The sequence below is a fragment of the Mytilus californianus genome, unplaced genomic scaffold, assembly GCF_021869535.1.
Source record: "Mytilus californianus isolate M0D057914Y unplaced genomic scaffold, xbMytCali1.0.p SCAF_21, whole genome shotgun sequence".
Lineage (NCBI taxonomy): Eukaryota > Metazoa > Mollusca > Bivalvia > Mytilida > Mytilidae > Mytilus > Mytilus californianus.
In genome coordinates, this window is record NW_026262670.1 from 1,321,943 (window position 1) to 1,344,264 (window position 22,322).

Here is a 22,322-nt window from a genome sequence, read left to right on the forward strand (position 1 = left end):
AGTCCAATACGGATCCAATACGGATGCACAACGGTATGACTACGGGTTTTGACGTAACTGCCACGGGTAATGTAGGCAAGGTTTCATTTTTCGACATGAGCGATATGGGTTCTTACGGTAAGACACGGTTAAATACGGAAATGACACGGTTTAGTACGCAACGACACGTATCGGGCCGTATGTACTGCGGATAAACAGCGGTTTGCTACGATATAAGTAAGGATTAGTACGAATGAGAATGGTCTGATACGGATAGTACGAATTAATTGCCACATTTCTTAAAGCCGTTAATCATTTCTAGTTAAGCTTGTGATTAATCAATTCTTTATGGTAGTGGATCGTAGATTTTTTTGTTTTATATATAAATTATTTATCTGTCTGCCTGTACCAGGTGGTGTTCTTTGTAATCCTAGGACCAACAACATGTAGCAGTTCTTGATACATATTCGGGACAATTCTTACAAAGTTCTTAAATGCAGTTGGATTTTCCGCACAAAATTTAGTCACGAGGGCCTCATACTGGCCATGAATAGGTCTTCGGAGAAGCCAGTCCCTAGAACCATCTCCTCTGCCTCCGGTCACCTCTACGTCTGTCATCAAGTAGCTCGATCACTGCCCTGGCATTTTGTGCCATATCAATATCCAATCCCAGCCAATTAATTGCAAGCATCAGTTGATGATTATTCATGTTGGATAATGTTATGTATACCTCTACGGCAAGCCCGAACATAGAATACGCTGGGCCCTATAAGTATGGAGTATTTATACAGAAGCATTATGTCAGTTTGTCGTGGACAGTAATATTCCGTATTTTGTCGCGTTGTAACGTAGTAAACCGTAGCAGACTTTGAGAACCCTGGCTGATCCCTAGCTATCCGTATTGCTACGTAATGAAATCCTGCCGTTCCGTGACAAATTCGTAACAAATTGCATTGTATCCTTAACAAATACGTGGTGTAACCGTTCTAGTACGTAGTTCTCCGGAACTAACCGTAGAAATCCTTAGGGCCTACGAATAAGTACGGATTAATACGGTTTTGAAAGGGACTAAAACGGATCAGTACGTTCTTATACGGTTATGTAAGGATGTACTACGGTTGTTTGATCCGTGGTAAAATTTTGCGCATGTTCAAAAATTATCAAGGATATACAAGTTCTTCTACGTATGACTACGGCTACAATACGGAAATTTACGGTCTAATACAGATTGCCACGAATGATGCCGGATCGTATCTGTAGCTCATCCGGCGTCAAATCCGTGAATGTGTGACCAAGGCATAAAACATCCGTATCACGGACGTTTTACGGGAAAATAGAACCACGTCCGTAAAACAGATCTTCCGTATTTCTGACGTTCTAAAACATCCGTTTTACGGACGTTTTCTAAAATGTCCGTATTACGGCTGTAAAAGCACATGTTTTATTTTCAATAAAAAAAACCTTTTAAAATATATGCCTTATACATTTCTTTCACTATAATATTAAGAAATTGATACATCAACGTCACGGCGGGTAAGGTTGTCCTGCGAGAGAACGTTCTGTGCTGGTGATTCAGTCCTGATCGGTGCTGGTGATCATTAAAAATATGTAAACAAAGACGAAAATGATGAATTTTGATGTTTTCTCGAATAAAATATGGAAGGAAATGGTTGAGATGTTTTAATTTTGTTTCTTATGGTTTCAAAAGCAAGCAATTAAAAAATTGACCCTCTAAACTGTTTCAGTAAGCGTAACACAAAAGTGCTCGTTTTTAGAACATCTAGAACTGAAAAAAAAATATGCTCCTGAAGTCCGCTTTCTATACCAAAATCTGAACGAAAAAAAATATTTTGTGAAAAACCGTTGCAATTTATCAAACATGTGCATTTTCTCCGTCTAGACATGTCCTGATTCTGTGCTGGTGGGTCCTGGCATTGTGCTTTTGGGTCCTGATACAGTGCTGGTGATTTTTGGTCCGATTTGAAACAATCGTTACAGAATCAATTAAATTGGGCAATTAATTGAATTCAATCGAATTTAAGACTCCTCTTTTTATTTTTGGCTATCCATTTGGCTGTTTAATAAGCGTTTTTAAATAATCGTAAATTATATGAATTAAAATGGCAACATCTTCAGTTCAATATCAGATAAAAATATTTTCAATTAGAATAGTTTTATTTAAGATATTAAATGCTGATTTTCAACATAATATGCTTACTATAACAGTTGTAAAAGGTGCATAAGGTCAAGCGAAATTTTTAACGACAATAAATGTTTGACTGGTCTATTTCAGTTAATCATACGAGGTTAGATAATTTAACTACTGTTGCCTCTAATTTCCTCCTTAATATATACATTTTCTCCAATACATTTCGACTGGATAAAAAAAACTCGACCTAGACTTGCTTTTCATACATGACTGATAACAACTACCAAGAATGGAACAAGATGTGAACAATTGCAAGTCACCATATGACCTTAAACAATGAACAAAAACCATTTAAAACGATTTAAAAGTGAGACCTTCGGCCTAATTTAAAAAACAAATATGACAGATAGAAACTGGTTTGGGACACTTGTGACAGAGTTTAACATGTTTTTTTTTGCGCTCAACACCCCAGCCCCACCAATCCCTCCCCTTTCCCCCTAATTTGGTACAGTGGTGTAACAACAAAGTGTAAAAATCATGCAGTTGGAAAGTGTCTACCCGACATATCGGTACGTAGCACACAAACAAAACCACATAAAGACTAAAATTATTGAACTAAGAGTACCCGGGCCCGCAGCTACTGAAAGTTAGTTCAAATCCGCATTTTCAACTAATAGATAAACCATTGCGTTCTCTAAGATTAAATTGTTAATCGGAGCACATCCAACAAATTTCGCACAACTTGAAACTTAAATTCACAATCATTTTTTAGCAGAACTTTTAAGATTGTGCAGTGAATCTTGTGCTCACATGTTACAGTCATTGTTATACGTACGTATACATCAGACATTATAAAGTCATGTGGAAGATTACCGTGCAATTTATTAATCATATAGGGATAGAGATTGCATGAATGGATACATAGGCTAAGAAGAAATTTATAATATTTTTTTGGCGAAAGACTTTAAACCTTCTTTGCATTAAACATGTTAAATGTCTTAAAGTTTTCCTGTTGCAGTAAGCGGTAACTTCCTCAACAAAATCTCATTGGAATGAATGAAGGTTTAAAATAATTTTTGTTCTGGACTTTGATCCAATTTTTAGCTTTCACCCTGATCTGACGGGCTATGTGAGCTGTTAGTATCCTTTTGCACCTACCGTCCGTAAACTTTCACATTCATAAGCAGGATCTGTTTACTCTTCCGGAGCACCCGAGATATACCTCGGTTTTTGGTGTGGTTCGTGTTGCTCAGTCTTTTGTTTTCTATGTTTAGTTGTGTGTACTGCTGTTTGTCTTTTGATCGTTTTTGTTTTTTTGCCATGGCATTGTCAGTTTGTTTTCGACTTATGAGTTTAAATGTCCCTTTGGTATCTCTCGCCTCTCTTTTTCCATTTTCTTCTCTGACACTTTGTGCTCAATTCATGCTTGACAGGATTATTATCGAACATTTTAAGTTAAAGAAAACAATATTGATATATTCATTTTCTGTATCAATTTGTTTGGACAAAACAAAACTGCGAAAACTTCGAATACAAGAAAGTAATTTTTTACTTGAAATGTCATCCCGAGGTTGCAATTATCTGTCTATTTCTTGTTTAGTGTTTATTTGAGATGTCATGGAATTCACATAATATATAAATAAACAGACTAACGGCTGCAAAGGGCATTTTTGCACTTAGAATGATTCATTACAACAGAATATTTGTGTTGAATGAAAACTGTGTGGGTCAAAATCTTGTATATTGCTGATAAATATTGCTGGACCAGGATTAGGTGTATCCTTTTTATTTTGAAAAAAAAACCCAAATGGGTTAAAATTGTTATTTAGGGCAAATAAACCTTTCTTTAAAATTAACTATTTTATAGATTTTGTATAGCTAATCAGTCTTTGACCTTTTTTAACTGGACCAAATCACCAATTAACATAAATATTCAGCACCCATTTATTTTTAACATGTAATTTCATCCCCTTACTTAATATTTCATGCATAAAATATAAAGAAATACATTTGGAAAGTGTAGGAAAAAATATTTGCAAGTTATACACTGTCCACACTATAGGGACTTTATTTGTCGCGTCTGGCTGATAATTTTTGCTGCAAGTTCAAAGTATCTCTTTATAAATCATAGTTTTCAAGATTATAGCCGAAACACAAAAAGAGTAAAAATAGTCGTTAGATAGTTTTCTTATTGGCAATCATACCTCGTATCCTTTATATGCTTTTTATATTAAAGGGTAATAACTCCTATAAGGAGGCAACTGACCAATCGCATTTTACTTGTAGATCATAATTTGCTGACCATTCTGCTTTTTACAATTATCACTTTCTGCTATTATAGTTTCCAAAGAAATTATATAAATGGTAAAAATCGCCGTTCAAGGGCAGCTACTCCAATAAGGAATCTATTGTCAATTTCGGTCATGTTAACTTATTTGATGAGCTTATTTCGCTAGTCAGTTTTACTTTTTAAAGTTTCTCTCAATTATAAAAGTTTTTAAAATTATAACGAAAAACTGCTAAATTTGCTAAAAATGGAAATCAAAAGGTACAATAAGTTCAAAATGGGTGATCTAAACTTTCTGAAAAGTGAAAGGTAAATGGAAAATGACCTGTTGATTATTATTACTCAGCAAGGTTTGCTCTTACTGCTTGACCTTATGCGATATATAAATCAAAAACTTCAGTTCTACAACTCAAATCTATTTTTAACAAACAGTGGTCATGTTTGTTGATGGATCAAGTTCTCGAATATTGTTTTTCCTTGTAAAAGTTTTTATATTTGCCTTGTTTATTTGTCAATATTTCGTAATGTTGGAGAAGTTCACTTTTAAAAATTTCAAACACATTAATTTGTTTTGTTTTCTGCTCGGATATGTAATATACTTTATATATAGTAAGAAGTATGATTGTTAGAAAATCGTTGATATTGTAATAATTTGTATCGTTTATCTTATATCCATTCAAAAGTGATGCCAGTGATATTATATGATGTCCTATTTTAAGTTTGTCTAGTATTAGTTTTATTTGATCCCAAAATAATTTTAGATATTTGCATGTCAGAAAGTAATGATCATAATCTTCAATGACATTACATATATTACATAGAGGAGTTTTAGTTATTTTCCAAGAGAAAAGTAATTGTTTGGTTGGTAAAATGTAATGTAGAAATTTCCATCTTAACATTCTCATTTTATTATCTTGGATATAGTTAAAGATGAAGTACAGCATTTGTTCTCTTTTCCTTGTATTGTTATCTAAATTTAGAATTCTGTCCCATTTTTGAAATCCTATTGCTTTCTCATAATATCTATTTAAAAGCGAGATGTAAATATCTTTCGAGGAAAATATTTTTATTGGTACCATTTTCCTTCTCTATCTTTGAATTTAAATTCGGAGTCGGTAGCAACTTTTGTTTTGATTGACTCTTCTTTTATGAGCTCTTGTAACCACTGTTTTGGAATTGCTTTCATCAATTTAGAATATTCCGAAAACCAATTAACATGGCAAGACAGTTTATCTAAAATCTTATTTTGATTAATTTTTCCTTTATCATCAATTATGTCATTTACAAATAAAATTTTGCTGTTTATCCAATTTTTGAAAATAAGACATATACCATTTAATTTGATATGCTTATTGCCCCATATTAGTTGCTGTCTGATATGCTTATATGTTAGTCGATTTGATTCTTTTTCAGATTTTGAGTTTATCCATGATATAATTATTTTTAAGTAAAATTCTGGAACAATTTCTTTTAGCTTATTGATTAGATTAATATTGTTAAAGTCCATTATAAATATAAGGAATTCTTGTCCAAACTTGTCTAAGTAAAATTTTGGTAAGACTTTCCAATTGGGTGATGAGTCTTCATTATCAATGAGTCTTTTTACCCAATTAATATTTATGGATTCTATATATTTATCTATGTCTATCATTTTAAGCCCGCCGGCAAGATAATTTTTACTTATTATAGCTCTTTTAACTTTTTCTGGTTTATTATTCCATATAAAACTATATATTATTTTTTTAAAATTTGCGAGATATTCTTTATCAATTTCTGTTACTGATGCAACATAGGTTATATTTGGTAGGATTAGTGATTTAACAAGAGTTATTTTACCTAACATAGTTACTTTTCTTTTATTCCAATCTTTAATTATTTTTTCCGATTTTTCGTATTGTCTTTGCAAGTTTAATTTTTAACACTCATTTTTATTAAGTCCAAAATATATTCCTAATACTTTTATCGGTTCTGGTGTCCACTTAATGTTTTCAACTTTATCTTTACAGGATTTTAAATTTCCGAGCCATATCCCCTCTGTTTTATTTCGATTAAGCTTTAGGCCTGAAAGTTATCCGAAAATTTCGATAATGTTCAAAGTTAATGAAACTTCTTGTTTTGAATTTAAAAATAAAGTGGTGTCATCTGCAAGCTGGCTTCACTTTAGAGTATGAGTTTTATTATCTAGTTTGATTTGAAAACCTTTAAATTTTTTATCTTGTCTTAATCTACAGGCTAAAATTTCAACAGCAATAACGAAAATTATAGAACTCGCGGGACACCCTTGACGGATCCCGCGCTCAATACTGAAGAGTCTTGAAATCCACCTATTATTTAATATACAACCCTTTATATCTGTATATAAAGTATTTATCCACTTCAATAAAGATTTCTGAAAGCCAAATTTCTTTAATGAACAATACATAAATTCCCATTCTAACGAGTCAAATGCCTTTGAAAAATCTAAAAAAAGAATTGCCCCGTCTACGTTGAATTTTTCTGAATAGTCTATAATATCTTGGATTTGTCTAATATTAAACCCAATATATCTGTTTTTTACATACCCGTTTTGATCACTGTGAATGATTTTATGCAATACTGGTTTAAGTCTTTGTGCAGGAGAATATGCTATAATTTTGGTATCTACATTAAATAAAGTAATTGGTCTATAATTGTCTAAATTTAACGGGTCATTTTTCTTATAAATAAGGGTAATTAATCCTAGTTTCTGTGAATTTGTCAATTCTTTTTTGTCATAACAATGGTTAAAGACATCTACAGCAAAATATTGTAAGTTGGACCAGAAAGATCTATAAAATTCAATTGGAAGACCATCAATACCCGGTGTTTTGTTAAGTTTCATTTTTAAAACCGAAATTGTACATTCCTCTATTGTCAGCTTTCCTTCAATTTCATTACTTTCGTGTGTAGTTAGTTTGCTGTTTATTTTTGTATTTTCAATATAATTCTCAATTTCTCCCAAGTCTGGCTTAGTTGACGTATATAAATTTACATAATAATGCCTCCCCGTTTCTAATATTTTACCTTGATCCTCAGTTATTTCCCCTTCACTGTCCCTTATAGCAGTTATATTTTTTCTTGTCTGTCTCGATTTCTCTAATCCCAAAAAATATTTTGTATTTTTTCGCCTTCTTCTACCCATTTAACTCTTGATCTTATTTGTGCCCCTTTTATTTTATCAGAATATAGAGTTTGTAACATTTCTTTTGTTTTCTTTATTTAATCTATTATGTTATATTTTTTCTTTTCATCAAGGACATTATCCTGAATTTCATTCAAAAGTTTTAGTTCTTGTTCTAATTCTTTAATTTCATCTCTTTAATTTTTAGCTTTAATTTTACAATGTTCAATAGTCGTCTCCTTTACCTCTATTTTAAACAGATCCCACACGATTGCTAAACCTTTTCGGTCTCTAAATGTTTCATATTTATCTATTAAAGTGTTTATTTTCATTTTGTATGATTCGTCTTTAAGAATACTATTGTTTAATTTGAAATAACCCTTTCCTTTCTCCCCCTGACAATGATTTGTCTTAAAGGGAAACTCCGCAAAAAAATGAAAAATTGATATGTTGTTCTTTAAGCATAAAAAATCACATTATCAAAAATATTAAAGTTTTATTCTCCATTTAAAGAGTTCAAAATCGATTTCTGAAATTAACTATCAGTTTTCGACATGCCGCCATCTTACCGGCATTCCCGATAGTAAAGTCACGTGATATCTAAAAACCACAAAGTTTCAAACGAATCGGGGATTTACCGACCGTTCGTTAAACTCCCCATCATCAATCGGGTATTACCGTATAGTCGTCATTCAGTGTCAAAATGTCTTGTCAAGCGTACGGTTGTTCTGTCCGACAAGGTTACGGCAAAAGTCTACATAGTTTTCCAGATCCCACAAAAAAGACAGAATTATATCAGACATGGTTGTGCAACCTTAACCTTACATCAAATAGTTTCATCTTTAACAAGCACAAATTGGTGTGTGAAGACCATTTTGACAAAACTTGTTTCGAAGGAAATTTGATGGTAATTATACTATTTTAATAACAAAATAACCTAGCAGTTATATATAGCTATAATATTGTCAAATCCTTAAATGATGAGATCACGTTGATTGAAAAATAATAAAGTTGATGAGGAAATAAAGGTTCTATTATAAGTAAGGCATTTTCAGTGTTTTTGTAACGGTCACTGACTCACAAAAGATTCATTAGTATGTCTTTTTTTTATAGAGTGCATTGGTTTATATAAAGAATAGTTCCGTATTTAGACAAGATAATTTTTTGAATTAATAAAGTTATACGATAAATAACATTTTTTATTATGATATTCAACAGCTATCGACATTTCAATTATAAAAGAGCAAATTCAGTGTTCTTGTAACAGTCACTGAATTACGAAAGATTCATTTGTAAGTCTCTTTTATATAAAGTGCATTGGTATATATAAAGAATAGTTCTGTATTAAGACATGAAGACATGATAATTGTTGAATAAATCAAGTTCAACGATATTTTTTTTTACTCTAAAATTGACACGAAGCAATGTTTTAGTTGGGTCATAAATTAATATGTTGATATAGTATAATAATCCCAGGTTATTGATATGTAAATATCGGAATATCGGACATCTCATTTTTTTTTTCATATATGGTGTGCTTATTAAAATTGCTTTTTTTTAACTACATGTAAGCTTTACGTAATATTAAATTGATACGGGATCAATTTAGATCGGTCACTTATAAAGATGCTTTTACAGATTAACGTGTGACCCTAGTATGTTCGTTGTAAAATTGATAGTTTTTTTTTCTATTTACGACATCTTCTAAATTAATGTTTCGGCTTCCTCTCGAATTGATTATAGGCATGTCAGACTGGATAAATTATTGATGGAGGTCGTGTCAGAGCGACAGATTTCGTTAGGTATTCCGGTGACATCCTGTCGACTAAAAATTCGTAATACACAATTATATAATACAGGTCCATGCATGGCCTCTTTATTGAGTACCAGGTGTGCACAGGTAACATTTATTGTACCATAAAACTATCAGCTGTAATATACATCCTGTGTACAACTGAGTCTGAAAAAACATAATGAACGTTGTTGATCTTGTGCGTGTTTGAAATTATAATTCCACCTGTTAATGAATGATATTCTGATATTTATTATCCACTAGTTTTGGCTGAAAAAAAGTTAAAAATAATCATTTATAAACATGACCTTCGGAAATTTTTGTATAAGAAATACTGTTTTTGCATAATTGTGGACTCTTTTTTTGGAAAAAAAAACCGAACTTTTATTGACGCAAATACGGCGCTTTTGTCGATTGGCAAACATGTAGATATAAAGTAATGCAGCACTTATCTGCTTATCTTCACTATCAAGATTACTTTATTGAAGATTCTATGTCTAATGTCCCTATCTTTATAAGGATTAATAAATTGTTGAATGAAAATTTAAAATTGAAAAAAATTGTACAAAGGGAAAAATATTTCTAGGAACCTCGAAGCTACTTTGATAGTTTGTTGTAAGCACTGTTAGAATTTTACATGAAATTTATTTATGCCATAGTTTTTTTTTCTGATCAGCGGAAAATATAAAAACATTGATGTATGAAGACAAATTTTTCTTTGCAAGTAACAAATGCAGAAAAAGAGGTCACGGATAAAAGTCACATATAGTATACCTTTTGCAATAAAAATTGTCAAATTGTCATAAAACTTTAGTTGAAAAGTTAAAAATTTATTTTTTATAAGAAATATTGTCATATCTAGGAAAACTAATGTTTGTTATCCATTTTTGCCTACCTCTAGAAACTATAACAAATATAGAGAGCAACTATGAATTGCACAAAATGACTAGCAAGTCAATCAAGGTCTTCAGAGCATTCAGTGGTCCTGGGTGACATAAAAATGTTTGCAGATTTCCTTTGAATGACCATGCCCAAAAAATATGCATACGTACATGTAGGTAGTGAACGATGGTTTTTTTATTCATTTATTTTTTTTTTGGGGGTTGGGGGTGGGGTGTTCTCCAAAGAAATACATTTCATTTAAAACGGGTTTTGCTTTGCCGCGCGATCATTCATTTTTTTTCACGTCAGCTTGTTTTACACACCTCTGATACTTTAAATATATGATGTGCATAATTTTGGTTCTTTTTTTAAATATTAGAAGTATGCTTAATCTGTGATAGGATTGGAACGAAATTGTTAATATATGTATTATGTGATATCGCTAGACGGTCTGTATATTGAATTGTAGCGGGTCTTATATCAGTGTGGAGTACTCTAGGTCTCACGTCTTGACTAACAAGAAAATAATCAATTCTACTAGCTACTTCATTATTTTTTCTTCTCCAGGTATATTGTGTTTTATTTGGATTTATTACTCTCCAGATGTCTATAAATTTTAGTTTTTATATTAAACTTTTCAACGCATTTGTCTTATTTTTTTATTTTTTGTTTATCTTTTCTATTACTTTTTCTATCTTTTATATTAAGCGTTTCATTCATATCTCCCCCTATAATAAGTATACCAAGGCTATATTTTTCAATGACACTTAAAGCTTTTGTAAAGAATATATTTCTATCTTTACATGTGTTTGGGGCGTAAAGGTTAACAAAAGTAAATATATTTTTTATCAATTTCTATGTTGATTAAAACAATTCTTCCCTCTTGATCTACATACTTGTCAATAATTTCATGTTTAATTATTTTGTTAATGTAAATCGAAACACCCTTTGCTTGTGTAGTTCCAAAACTATGATATAATTCTCCAGTGAATTCTTTGTCTATAGAATTATCCGAAAAATGAGTTTCTTCTAAAAATATTATATTGCATTTCTGTTGTCTCATCCATTCTTTTAGTCTAATTCTTTTTTCATGTTTTCTCAACCCCTGACAATTTAAAGAACATATGTGTAATAGATTAAGTGACATCTTGGTTGTTTTTTTTAAAAGTATTCGATGATAAATAAATAAACAAAAATAAAACATACAGGTATTTACAACTATAGAAATTAGAGACAAAATAAATGACACACATATATCATCAATGACAGATTTAACCTTCACCCTGTGAGTTGCAATATATATACATGTACGCACATACATTTAATTCCATATTGACCGACTTTGATAGGTTTCCACCTGTTTCTATATTTAGAATCATTGACTGATAAAATATATCGACCTTCACATGTGTAACAATTGATTTCCACGAGCATCGACACTATATTAACCGGCATACCTTACATTGAAATATATAATTGTGTTGGATGTATAACAAATGTTTCTAAATGGGTAAGTATTTTGTTTATAAATAATTATTTGTATACTTTTAAAAAGTTTTCAGAAAGTATAACAGCGAAATTAGAGTTCCATATAAACTGAAAGATTATTTTCAGATGCTTTCGCATGCGTATGATATATATAAACAGACATGATTGTTCGGTTTACTTGGGTTGTCTTTACTAATACGGAGATTTATCAATTTAAGGAAATCATTAGTACCATGGATAAATATTGTTTGATTGTATATTGAAATTTTCGCAGCTACTATAAAATATTGATAATTATCTATATAGATAAAAAGGTATAAATAGATCAAACTGATTTGTTTACATTTTTTACACAGGTGAGTGGAGATAGCGATGTGATTAATTTGCATATCTATGTAATTAGCTAAGTGTTTTGTAGTATATTGTAAATATATTTATAGGGCTATACGACGTAAACGCACATATACATTTTTCTATACATTAAAACAAAATAATTACATATTCATGTATAACTATACTAGTTATTTCATGTGAAAAGTTTATTATCTCATTCATGGTCTATATATTCTATATTGACAAACATCTATATATAAGTTATTTGTTGTAATGATATTGTGCAGAGTATATACAATCTAAGGGTACTGTATCATACACTGCCACATATTTTTTATTATGTTTTTCATAGCTATAGATAAAATAGGAATATTTACAGATGTTTATACAAGTATATATCATTTTGATCATTTAGAGATCAGTAGAAAATGTTGAAAGAACATGATATATGGTAACTGTTCTTAGACCATGTAGACCTATGTCTTTGAAGCTTTGCTGGAGTCAGTTTCTCTATTGTGGTATTCATCGGTTGGGGTTGTTGCTGTTCTATTTCCATGTTTTTGTAGTGGTGTGTTGATTTCAGAATTCAAAATAAATTTGTCAATTGGACCTTTTGCATCTGATTTTGCCTTGTTTTTTGTTTTATCTTTTTTGTTTTGTTTGTTTTGTTTCTTTTTCTGTAGTTCAGACTCAGTTTCTTTATTTGTGACTTCACTGATTTCTGTTGATGTATCTGTTATTGCATCTGTAGGTTGCAATATGGACTGTGAAGGTGGTATTTCACTGTGATCAACATGATCACCAATGTCAGTCTCATTCCCACTTTCACTTTCACTTGAATCAGATTGATCATCATTGTTATTCACTTTAGTGTCTGATACTTTTGTAGTTGGAGTTTGGCATTCTTTTGCGTTATGCCCTTCTTTTCCACATTGGTTACAGATCCAATTGTTTTGGCACTTTTCTTGTTTGTGTCCCTTTTCAGACATTTCTGACAAGTTATGTAGGGATTTATGTAGATTTGTCCTTTATAATAAATTTTGGCATTGTACTTTCCAATTTTTGTGAATCTGGGCAAAGTGCCTTCCAATGGTTGTACATAGAAGATTCTGTCTCCAGATTGGCAGTCAGTGAGAAAACCATCTATTCTCAGTCTCTCTCTGAAATAGCTTGTTATAACTACGCCAATAGACTGGAAGAACCCGAAAATTTGACCGTCATCAGCTGATAATGGAATATTGGAGACACGTACTCTGAGATATTCTGGCTGGTCATTTACAGTTATTCTTGGATTTTTATTATAGATTGTTAAAAGTTTATTACGTATAGATACGCCAGATATGAGGAGGTGGTCTCTTGCTTCTTCTTGTGCAAGGTAAATGCGCCACATTCCCTTGACTCTTTGTAATCCCTTCATTTGGTATCTTGGTATCTCTGTGCCGATACTTTTGAATACTTCTTCGTGTGTTAAGAAATCTTTTTGTTGAAGTATTGAATTGCCGAATAAATCTGTCTCAAGGATAAATACGGGCTTTACTGACGACAGTTCTTCAAGATTATCATTTTGATTATCATGATTTTGATTTGCTGGTTTTGAAACAGCGCCGGCATATGAGTTGTTGTCGGCCATGTTGTTTGTTTTGGTTTAGTTGACGGGTTAGTTATATTAAATTTATGGTTTTAAGAGTTTATATAAACTGTTAAATATACGTTTCTACCATTCCTGATGATTGTTTTCTGTAGCAAAATATAAATTGGTAGTCCTAGACGGTTATTTAACTTATTATTAGACTAATTTTGAGGAGCATGAAAAGTTCCGTGGATATCGTTCGATGCCCCTTAGATCCTTTTTCTAAGAAAAATTCATTTGTTTACATTTGGTCCAGTAGTTTCAGAAAAGATTTTTATTTTGAATTACGGTCGCCAAGTCAATAGCTCAAATGGCCCTTTGATCCAGGTGAGCTTAGAGCGATACAGGCTGATATACAGTTGGAAAAAATCTCATTTTTGTGTGTGTTATCTTGGGTTATTAGTCTGCAATCTCTGAAAAATTCTAGTCTGCCCTTCCATGAAATATGTAAATAGATTTGTGTTAGTGTTATATTGAACTTCCGAAAATCCCCCCTGACAACAGATCAGACAATAATTTTATATTGAGGAAAGGCTGAAAAGTATAGGAAATGATGCTTAGCTAACAGATACATTTGTTTTATATCTCACCTGGACCCTCATTTTGGGAAATGTTTTCAGGGTAAAATTATTATCTGCCGTAGTCGAAAATCGTTCATAATCATCTGCATCAAATGATTTGCTATCCGCTAATTCAGAATTTAAAAACTATTACAATGCTTAGCAACTTTCACCGTAACCTCCATCCCCCTTTTCTCCATAAAAAACACTAATTTTGTCATCCTTTTAGTAAAAACCATATTTTAACATTCTGATTTAAGCTGCTGAGGACACGTGGCTCTTACGCACAGAAACAAGATTGAAAATCATTTGGTTGATTAAAAAGAAAAGTATCTAAAGTACCACACAAATTTGTCAGGGAAACGATATCCAGGATGCTAAGGCTGCACCTAATTTATTATCTAAACTCATCTTAGAAGTGTGCGGCCTCACCTGATATTTTACCATGACAAAGTCAATGTGAAAAAAGTCGATCTTTATTCTATATTTATGCTAACCTTTTTTATGCAAAACCTTATACATTTTGACTTTACATTTTGACTTTTCGAGTCATTGTTAAAGGTCGTACCATGACCTATAGTAACTGTTGTTTACACCTACGTCATTTGGTTTCTGGTGGATAGTTGTCCAAATTGCAATCATACCACATTTTCTTTTTTTATATAGGTATCGGATATTTTGCACCGTCTTTTGGTGGTCAAGTAAAAGGAACATATCAATCCCGCAAATTACATGCATATTCTCTTATCTAAAAAATTATAATGAACAAAGTACACTTAACTTTGCTCATTTGAAATATTTCATTCACCAAATGTATACTGGGTATATTTTCTATCAATTACACAAATTCTCTGCATCTTTGATCTTGAATATTTGCCACTTTTTACTAAAATATAAAGGCACAGAACCAGGACATAGGTGCAAAGAACCAGGACCGTTTTTCGAATCACCAGCACATCATCAGGACAATTTCGTTTGACGAATTTGCACGACTTTTGCAATAAAAAATCGTTGTAATATACCTAGCAAGGTACGTATGACGTATTACTGAAAAATTAAGCGACAAAACGGTTGTTTTATTGTCGTTTTAATACAATGTAAACAAACTCACCAACACAGAATCAGGACCCACCAGCACCAGCACAGAACGTTCTCTCGCAGAAAACCTTACCCACCGTGTAAATTGGAGGGAGTGAACTGGTGGTTTGACACCTAAAGGTCACCGTACGGCCTTCAACAATGAGCAAAGCCCATACCGCATAGTCAGCTATAAAATGCCCCATGACAAATGTAATACAATTCAAACGAGAAAACTAACGGCCTAATTTATGTACAAAACAATGAACGAAAAACAAACGACAATCACTGAATTACAGGCTCCTGACTTGGGACAGACACTTACATACAGAATGTGGCGGGGTTAAACATGTTAGTGGGATCCCAACCCTCCCCTAACCTGAGACAGTGGTGTAACAGTACAACATGTTGAAGACCGTACTTTGACCTATAATGGTTTACTTTTACAAATACCACATCTTCTTATATCTATATAAAAATTAGTTGAAAAATGCTTTACTCATCAGATGGATACAAATAGAAATACATCTAACAAAAACACAGAGTGGACGTGGCCGGGTACATGTACATTCCAACAACAAAAAGACACGAAGTACAGATCTGAGAGTACTCTCAGTAACTGACAGCTAGTTCAAAGCCAATAACAACTAATAACAAAAATCATGTATCTACGACTTAATTATCAATCATTACACATCCAACATCCAATGGATTTAGTGTAAAGATGTCATAAACAGTCAGAGAAAAACATGACCTTGTGCAATGACAAGAGACAGCTATCGACAGATTTTAGATCCATGAATGTGCATATGTATATAACAATAATATTTAGTTTCCCCATTTCCATTCTCAATTTTATTGATACCAACAAAAACAATATTCAAAGATCTAATTACAGTGTTGAATTGGTAACCTTTTAGAATAAGTGTATTTAAAGGATCGATAAATTTACAAGGATCGTTTCTAAATGTCCGGGCACAGTAAACAACATTTCCGTAGACATGAGGATGGGCTTTCCCATTTGAAATAAGTTTTCTACAGGTACAACCAAACTTCAAAACCAAATCTTTATATCTATGGAAGAATTTAGTAAAGGTTTAAAGTAATTTGTGGTAACTAAATCCCTGACCTAATAATTTACAAGTAATACATAGATTACGTTAATTAAAATCCAAAACGTCTCAAACAGACACGGACATAGAGAACGAAAAACAGTTTATTTTCATTTACTATCACGTGTTCGTATCCATTGCAGGTTGAATGACCATAAAATAGTTGTCAAAGGTACCAGGCTTATAATTTTATACGCCAGACACGCATTTCGTCTTTATAAAACTCATCAGTGAATAGTTAGAAAGCCAAACAAGTTCAAAGTTGAAGAGCACTGAGGACCCAAAATCCCAAAAAGTTGTGCCAAATACGGCTGAGAGAGTCTATGCCTGGGATAAGAAAATCCTTAGTATTTCGAATAAGTCATACTTTTGCAAGCAGGAAATTTATAAAAATGACCATATAATTGATATACAAGTCAACACTGAAGTGCTGACTACTGGGCTAGTTAAACTCTCGGAGACGAAACGTCCACCACAAGTGGCATAGACCCAGTGGTGTAAATCATTATCAAAGGTACCAGACTTATAATTTGATACGTTAGATGAGCGTTTCGTCTTCATAAGACTCATCAGTTAAAACAATTTAATTAGAGATTTTTTTTATGTATTTCTAGTCTACCTACCTACCTATCCTCTTCGCTCCTGGCTGAGCATAAGGTCACCACAATATTTCGCCATCCAGCTCTGTCTTTAGTCTTTGTTTCGGCTTCTCCCCAGGTCATGTCAAGCTCCTTCAGTTCTGCTTCAATCGTTCGTCGCCAGGTGGTTTTGGTTCTTCCTCTTAATCTCTTCTCCTGGGGCGTCAATCTAAGAGCTATCCTAGTTATATTAGATATAGGCATCCTGAGTACATGCCCCAGCCATCTGAAGCTCCTCTGTCGAATTTCCTTGAGGATACATGTGGATTCGGTCATTTCAAGGAGACGTTCATTTGAAATCCGGTTTGGCCAGAAGATTTTGTAGATTCGCCTCAGACAATTGTGGTGGAAACTTGAGAGCGATCTCATATCTGTTTTTGTTACTCTCCAGCATTCACTTCCATACAGAAGGACAGATTTAACATTACTGTTATATAGCCTTATCTTTGTTTTCCTGTTGTATTGTTTGGACTTCCAAATGAGTCGTAGTCTTTGAAATGCAGATCTTGCCTTCGCATCCTACTTTTAATATCTTTTTGTGTTGGATCTTCTGTACTAACCACAGTTCCTACATAAGTAAATTTATCTACCTGTTGGATTGCTGTGCCCTCAGATTTTAGTCCTAAGTTGGATGTTGTGTTAAGTCGCATTTCTTGAGTCTTTTTTGCGTTCAATTCTAGTCCAATTTGGCTTGCAAAATGGCTGAGCCGATTTCTCTTTTCCTGCATATTATCTTGTTTTGATGACAGCAGTGCTATATCATCAGCAAAGTCAAGGTCCTCTAGGGTTGTAAACATTGACCATGTGATGCCTCTTTTTTTGTCACTGGTGGTCTTCCGCATCACCCAGTCAATGGCAACCAGGAATAAGATGGGTGAGATGAAGCAGCCCTGTCGTACTCCAGATTTTACTTCAAACCAGTCAGTTTCCTTGTTCTTGAGTATCACATGGTACTCCATATGATATAAGGATTGTCCTCTCTGTCTCTCTGTGTAAACTGTCGAATGCTTTCTTGAAATCAATAAAGTTGATATATAGAGTTGTCTTCTATTCAATACACTGCTCAATGATGTTTCTAAGAGCAAAGATCTGACCAATGCATCCTTTCCCTTTTCTAAACCCAGCTTGTTCCTGTCTTAGGCTGTCATCCAGTTCGGAGTCTATCCTGTTTAACAGTACTCTGCAAAACACTTTACTTGGGATTGAGAGTAATGTTATCCCTCTCCATATGTCACAATTCCCAAGATCGCCTTTCTTCGTTAGTTTAATGATAAGACCTTTTGCCCAGTCATCAGGGATTTTATTTTCTTATTTTCCCATATGTCTTTGAAGAGATCATGTAGTATGACTGTTTCTGTGTTGATGTCAGCTTTCAGTAGTTCAGCTTGAATCCCATCTATGCCTGCTGCCTTTCCTGAATTCATGGATTTAATTGCCTTTGTAATTTCTTCTTTAGATGGTGGGTCAGTGCTAATATCTAGATCTTGAAATTGTGGTGCTCCCTGAAATTCATTTATTGGTTCTGGTCTATTCAAAACAGCCTTCAAGTGTTCTACCAAATGTCCAGCCTGTTCCCTTTTAGTTGTAATGATTTTTCCATTTTTGTCTTATACTGGAGGTGGTTGTTTGAATTGTCCACATAGTTCTTTTGTAATCTTGTAGACTGTACTCAAATCACCTCTTGCGGCAGCCTTTTCTGCTTCGCCAGCTCGTTCTTCCAGATGGTTCCTTTTATTTTTTCTAGCTGTTTTCTTTACCTCCTTATCTTTCTCTGCATATTCTTTCTGTGTTTGTTCTTTTAACCTTGATGATCTAGTGCTGAGGACCTTTTCTTTGAGGTTTGCTCTTTCATCAATTGCTTGCCATGTATCTGATGTTAACCATTGTTTTTTGCTGATCTTACGGAAGCCAATGATATTTTCACTTGTGTTTCGATACACCTCTTTGATGTTTTCCCATATCTTTTCTATGGAACTGTCTTCAGTTTGCTCAATTTCCTCTAATACTCGAAATCTGTTTCTGAGTTCAATGACAAAACATTTGTTTGATTTCAGGTTCTTTCAGACGGTTGATATTGAGGATCTTTCTCCCAGGTTTGTTATTGTCCGGTACCCTTTTCAGCTTCAGTTGGAGTTTAGCTATAACTAAATGATGGTCGCTGTTCACATCTGCTACTCTAAATGCTCGGGTTTCGAGTAACGATCGTCTCCATTTGCCATTTATGATGATGTGGTCAATCTGATTTTTGTCCCTGTAGTTTGAAGAAATTCCACGTAATTTTGTGTATGTCTTTATGTTTAAATAGGGTTCCTCCAAAAACTAATCCATTAGTTGAACACGTATTTGCAAGTCTCTCTCCATTCTCATTCATTACGCCATGACCTTCTTTTCCCATAGCTCTTTCATGCTCTGTATTTACTTTCCCAACCTTAGCATTTTGGTCTCCTATAATAAGAAGTGTTGTCTTGGCATAGCTGGAATTAAAGCGAGCTCTGATCAATTGCTCATTTATAGGTTCCCATTCTATCAAGCTCTTCATACATTCCTTATTCATAATGATTGCCACTCCTTCTGTATGTTGGTTGTCATTTCTGCCGGAGTAGATGATGGTATGACCCTGTGTGATAATTTTTCCTCACTCTATCCACCTGCATTCACTGATGCCTAATATCCCTAGTTTGTACCTTTCCACCTCTCTTATGACTTGCGCAGTCTAGTCTAACATCATATAAACAATATTTACCAAAAATTTAAGCACCAAACTTTTGTTACTTCATTTTTTGGTAATTATAAATGTTGTGACAGCTCATAGATTTATAATAACTTGTTAGCTTGGTTGGTCGAAAGTATGAAAAATTAACCATATCATTTAATTATTAATCATGCATTAAACTGAATGCATATTTCTCATTGAGTTTTTTTTAAATATAACTACCTTTTCGTTGATCACTGTTGTGTATTAAAGAATGACAACTGCTGTAATACGACTAAATTCAATTTAAAAAACATTATATCCAGCTCACAGCAAATAATACAACTGCTTGTTTTTATATACAATTTCTAGCACACGTCCCTTCTATATCCAAGAACTTCTCCATTTCGAAAGACAGGGTCTTTGATCTATATTATTGAACAATTTACATTAGTTTCGGGTATAGTTGCATTCAGAAAAAAAAGTAAAACATCAATACTGAACTTCAAGACAAATTCAAAAAGGGGAAGTCTATTAAAGCTAACAAAAGCTTTCAATCAACGGAACGCGTAAAAGCAACTGCTTGATGCTGGCTCTCCCGAAGTGAGTTAAACGGCCAGGTATAGACATTTCATATCTGCAACAGAGAGACGCACGAAGCTCTACGAGCAATTTGAAAATGTTCCATTAAGATGGTATGTTGGACTTGTAAACCGTTTACCAGAATCCGATAGTGATTCAATTTTTTCCAATGGGACTATTGTTCGTTCTCTGTTCAGCTATCACTCGACAAAGAAGTACAGATGTCCCATTAGTGTTATTATGCTTTAAACATGTTCTCGTAGTGACCAAGACAGGATCAGCGAATTACTTCTCCTCTTTACGTTATTTCTTGTGACATGAACGTGTTATGCGTTTCATGTCAAGTGTAATGTCAGAAAACCAAGTATTTCCCTTAACTTTTACCCTAGCATTGCAATAGTTATACACAGGCATGGTTTAATGGAACCTTATTACACTAATCGAGATTAATCAAGACCCTGTAAGCACAGAGTGTCTGCTCTGAATCTTAAAGGGTGTCTTAATCTAGGATACTTAAAAAAATATTATTCATGGTACCATTTATTTTGGCGACGCATGCGGGTTTCGACAATTAATGTTTCTTTAAAGATGCACGATGCTAAACAATTGAAAATCCAAAACCTACATCAATTATCATTTATTCCTATAAGAGTGACAGTCTACTACCTTTATCAAAAATTTTACTTGTTCATAGATTTTGCCTTGTTGATGTTTTTTTGTGATTTAAAGTGTTTATTTATCTATTATAGTTTTTATCGTGTAAGGCAAAAAGCAAAAAACAAAAACAAAAAATGGTAAAAATCCGTCATTAAAAGGCAATATTTCTAAAAGGAGTAGTCGAACAATTTCTTCTATTTTTTCTAATTGTAGATCTTGTCTTGCTGATAAGTTTTGCTTATTTAAGTTTCTATCTATCTATTAAATTTTTAAAGGTATAAGGCAAAAACGCAAAAAAAAAAAAAAAAATGGTAGACAAACATCATCAAAGGGCAATAACTCTAAGAGTTTGCTGACGATTTTGACAATGTTAGACTTATTTTTAGAATTTGTCTTGCTGATCATTTTTGCAATTTCATGTTTCACTAATATCTATTATAGTTTTTTAAATAATAGTCAAAAATGTAAAAGAAAAAAGGTAAAATTGGTCAATAAGGGCAATAACTCCTACATGTATTAGAAGTTGTCGGACTGTTTTGATGTATATGTGCACAATTGGCAGGGCTCATCATTCTCAACATTTCTGCTCCTATCAGATTTTTCTCTATTTATAACGGCTTTCAAAATAAGACAAAACAAGCATTTTACCCCTATGGTCTATTTTTAGACAAAGTAGCCATCTTGGTTGGCAGGTGGAGTCATTGGACACATTTTCAAAATTGAATACCCCTATGACGATTGTGGCAAAGTTTGGTTAAATTTGGCGCAGTAGATTTAGAGGAGAACATTTTTGTAAAAGTTAACAGGCGACAACGACGGACGACGAAGTAATGATAAAAGCTAACTTGGCCCGTTCCGCCAGGTGAGCTAAAGACATTATACATATTTTTGAAGTCTGTTTTATGAGTTTATTCTAGAGGTTTTTAATGCTTTGTTCTACTTTTTTTTCAGTTTAACCATTAGTAACTGATTTGCAGTTCGTTTTAATATTGTGTTGTTACACCACTGTCAAACGTTAAAATGACTCATGGAAGTGCCAAACGATCACAAACATGTGAAAACCCACTCATATGCTTGAGATGCCTGTCCGGTGCTACAAGCCTGTAACTCAGTGGGTGTCATTGGTTCATGTCTGTCTTATTTGTTTTAATAAATTGTAATGTTGTAAATGAGACTGTCAGTTTTTTTTAATTTGAATTGTTTATAATCTTTCATGTTCTGGTCTTTTCAGCATGTTTTTCTCTCATTATTGATTGCCGTATATAGACCTTTAACCACATCTTTTAAAGTTTGGTGGATAGTTGTCTTATTGCCAGTCATAGTAC

At 33.1% G+C, this 22,322-nt stretch overlaps 1 protein-coding gene and 1 long non-coding RNA gene across 2 annotated transcripts in view; both read left to right on the forward strand.

Moving 5' to 3' along the window:
• LOC127731904 (zinc finger C2HC domain-containing protein 1A-like) overlaps positions 1–22,322 on the forward strand; it is a 384,322-nt gene that overhangs the window by 119,950 nt on the left and 242,050 nt on the right. The window lies entirely within an intron of this gene.
• On the forward strand, positions 11,278–22,171 carry LOC127731956 (uncharacterized). Its single transcript, XR_007995918.1, has 2 exons — positions 11,278–11,738; positions 21,949–22,171. It is a non-coding gene; the product is annotated as an uncharacterized LOC127731956 (long non-coding RNA).